Raw genomic sequence first — 4,449 nt, forward strand, 5'->3', positions numbered from 1 at the left:
ATTACATGTATTTCAAGTCAGTGGAATATACTAAATTTTAAAGGAAAAGACAAAATAAGAAATTCTGATAAAATACAACTAGTATATACATGAATAAGTGTGTTAATAAAAAAAATAGTATAGACATTGCAAATATTTTAACTATTTAATAAAATGAAGTGTTATAAATTGTTAAATGTTAGATAATGTACACTATTCTATTAATGTTATTTATTATAAAAATAACTTATTAAATGAATATATTCCAATTAGGTATGTTTGTATTTCAATTATTTATTTAAATTAAGTGTAATGAATTATTAAATGTCAGTTACTTTACTAATCTAATTGTAATATTTTCTTATTTGAAGACCATTGTAATAAACAGATACTGTAATGATAATAATTTATATTTCTATATGTACAAAAACAGTATTGCATAAATAATAAAACAACAAAATGTGTAAATTTTTTTAATGTTTCATATTCAAATCCTAAATATGTTTTCCTCCCTCGTTAAAATATGGATCATTTTGTGTAGAAATGATAGAATCTATAGATGCTATTCCTGTATTATCACATGTTTTTCTGTCTAGCTGGTATGCTGTGAGCATCAATGGTATCACTAAAATAAATAAAATAGTATTAAAAACACATTAATCATATTATAAAGAAGCTGAAAAATAACATACATATGTGAATTGTATTACATACTAAATTATATACATTATTTACTGAATGTCTGAACATTCGTCTGAATCAACCAAATTAGACTTAAATAATTACTCAAACTAGTAGTTGTATATTACATTGTTTGTATATTATGTAGTATAACTTTTAGGAGTAGCACCATCAGGATGCTTTCTAATTAAGTTGAGAATTTATAACTACAGTTAATATACATTATAGGCATTAGGCATATATTTAATGACCAGTGTTTATAACGTAAAAATTATATAATTAAATTTATGGGATTATTGTATTCCGAACATAGAAAATAAATAGGTATGTAGGTACTTACTTCATCATTAGAATTCCATAATAAATCTAAACGGTAGTGTTTAAAAGTAGTTACGGATAAACTTTCGATTCAATTAAATTCTTTGTTTAATAGCAATTTACTATATTTACTTGATATTTTATTATTAAATATTAATGTTAAACATTTATGTTGACATTTATACTTTTTTTGACAAAATTTTACGCAAAGGTAATCTGTCTTCAGCCAGATATTAATAAAATATTTCTGATTTTGCGTTATAAATTATTTTAAACTATAAAATAAATTATTTATAATATATTTAGCATGAATCATGACGTCATTTATTTTTCAAATCATTAGTTTATTAGAAATTTCTAATCGGGAATGTTTTTTAAAAAATCGGTAATTGAAGTGTTTGCACTAGCATCTCGCTTCACAGTTTTCGCTTCACATGATTTGACTTATCGTTGCGGAATACCAAATATTTTTCCATTCAAGGTCGTTTCGATATGAGTTAAGAAATGAAAACTGTTTCAAATCCTAATGTGGTTTTTGCAGAATCGCACGGAGGTGGTTTAGTCAGATCATAATTAATGATGACGTGACGTCTATCAGACGGTTATTTAAAACCGAAATGAGTTCTTTATTTCTATTAAAAATCATATGATTTAATTTCAATATACATTTACTAAGGCAGTGTAAAAAACAATAACATTTTCGTATGAGGTCAACATTTATTAGGTACTAATCCAAAAACTAATGTTTCGCTCTTTTTAAGAAAGCTTTCATTTTTTTACGACCGGATGGTTTTAGTTCTAATTGTATTTGGATTTTTATACTTTGTGCAAATCTGTAAAAGTTTTTGGTTTAACAATTGTATTAATCATCGTCGTATCAAATGTTCAAGCCATAAAGATTCCGAGTCGTTGAATATTTTGGGTAGACGTCGAGGATTTTCAACAATATTGTGACTTCGCTCGACTCATAGATATTACATATATACTGTAATCTGGCTCGACTGATCAATCGTTCCGTTCGATCACGAAGCTACAGCGAAGGGCGCGGGGATAACGTCAGTCCCTAAAGGTTAAGCGCATTTTTGAGCTATTGATTCGTCAGAGCAATTGCTGCAAATTACTAAAACCATGGTCCTTTAAAATTTTTCCAAATCTAGGCCCGGTTTTTCTGGGCCTATGAGGATATCAGCCGTTAGTAATGTGGAGGAATCAACGTGATTATGTTAATTTCCGTAGGTGTTTATAAAATAATAAAATAAAACAGGAAAAAGATCGAAACAAATATGGAAGCATGTTATCTCAACTTTTATTAATGTGTAAATATCAATATATCATTTATTCTGTCCTTTTGACTAATAAAATAAATGAGTCGGTACAATGATATTTTTATTTTTATGTGAGTTAAAATTAGTTAATTATAAGATAAGCTTGCTTTTAAATCCATGATTGATAATACTTAATTATTTATTACGCGATGTTTTTTTTCGATAAATAATAATCAGATTTGTATCTGTGGATTGTTATTAGGATATTCGTACACAATATATCCGTATAATAATTGCGTTTACTTTTGTTTCAAACTATCATCATCATTATCATTACGTAGTATAAAACAAAGTCGCTTACCGCTGTCTGTTCCTATTTTTTAGTGATTAAGTGATATTTTTTATAAATAGATTGATTAAAAAGGCAGGTTCATATATATAATACATGCACAATATGAGAATGACCGAAAAACGAAAGAAAGAAAATTGTAACACATTCTATACTGTAGAATTTTGTATCAGTATATTTCCGCAATATATTCTGTATCAGTATTGCAACTGTGCGAAGCCGTGGCTTGTCGCTAGTTAGGTACTTATATATGTAAGAATTTTATATCAAGTTAGATGTCTGCCAATAAATAATTCATATTTTAAAATATAGTATAATAAACATTTATTTATTTAATGACTTAGTTTATTAAGAATAAAAATAAATTTTACATTCTCCTATAAAGTTAAAGTAAAGTAACAGCCTGTAAAGCTTCCTTGTAAAGCTTTGCTTTTAGATTTGAGGAGAAGGTTTGGAGTTCAATCCTCCACGCTGCTCCAATGCTGGATTCACACGTGGTAGAGTTAAATTGAAATTAGACAGTTACAGGTTTCCTTACGGCGTTTTCCTTCACGCCGAACCCGAGATGACCTATAAAAACAAATGTCATGTACTTTAGTAATACTAGCGCGGGTTTGAAGTTTTGAACTCAGGATCATTGGTGAAGATGTATGCGTTCTTACCACTGTGCAAACTCGGACATATAAATACGTGCAAATGAATTACTTATTAAGTTAAATTGAGATTCCGTAAAATTGTATTTATTATTGATTTAATAACAACATCGGCTGTCCATCAACAGCCACGTGAGGACTAAACATTGATCAACGCTCGTTCCATTACAATCACCATCGTGATGTTTGCTTGGACGTGCTACGCGAGTGATTATTATAATTATATCATTGTTCTTGAATCAGTCATGTAAATTGCTTGCAGTCCCTCGTAACTTGACCTGCAGCGAAACTGTATGATCAGACTTATGTCTAAATTCTGATTATTGTGATTTTATGTCATCGTTTGTTTTATTAATTAATTTTCATAGCATAGGAATGCGGATTGCCAAATATGGCAGCTGTAGGTCAACATTGTCCCGAGACATTGACGACGTAAAAGAACCAGTCCTTACATCGCCCATGTGCCATCGACCTTAGGAACTAAGTATTAAGATGTTATATCCCTCATGGCTGTGGTTATACTGGCTCGTTTATCCTTCAAATATGTTCCAGACATACCACTAAGTATTGCTGTTTGGCTTGTACAAATCCCTGCCATCAAGTAACCGTACGTTATTAACGAAAACTTGGCACTTCATTGTCTTCGTAAAGTATAATACCTATTGTTAGAATGTTTTGTTGTGTCACTTGTACATTATTTAAATATAATTAATTGTGTACGTATCTTCTTTACAGACATTTGCCTGTATTTTTTATGATCTGCTTTTTTCTTGGAATCTGACGTGTTAAAAATTACACAATGACTGCAAACTGACCTACACGATTCAGTACAATACAATAGGCTTTTTTAACGATCGATTATTCTTCAGAAGTTTATTATACGACAGATTAATAGAAATCAATATCTGAATATTAATTTAAATCGAGAAATTGTCTATTTACATTTTACATTATTGCTATTCAATTAAACTTGAGTGAAAATCAAAATAATCTTGGAATAGTCATTTGTCGCTGAGTTAGAAGTTCTTTTAAGGTAAATAGAACTCTAGTAGCATGAGCATAAAACGTTAAATGAAGCATGAATGTTCATTTTCTGCACCGTAACCCACAATACAATAATCAAAGACTTTCGAATGAACGTCTTTCAGAGTTCAAGTCTGTTTTCTACATTGGTGAGATGTGTTGTCTGTATCCCACGAATTGT

General features: G+C 29.3%; 1 long non-coding RNA gene across 1 annotated transcript; it reads right to left on the reverse strand.

Moving 5' to 3' along the window:
• Positions 1 to 436: 436 nt before the first annotated feature.
• Positions 437 to 1,528, reverse strand: LOC124531230. The gene is made up of 2 exons (XR_006966505.1): positions 1,001 to 1,528; positions 437 to 604 (listed from the first exon to the last, which is right to left on the reverse strand). It is a non-coding gene; the product is annotated as an uncharacterized LOC124531230 (long non-coding RNA).
• Positions 1,529 to 4,449: the final 2,921 nt, after the last annotated feature.

Source organism: Vanessa cardui, chromosome 7, assembly GCF_905220365.1.
Source record: "Vanessa cardui chromosome 7, ilVanCard2.1, whole genome shotgun sequence".
Lineage (NCBI taxonomy): Eukaryota > Metazoa > Arthropoda > Insecta > Lepidoptera > Nymphalidae > Vanessa > Vanessa cardui.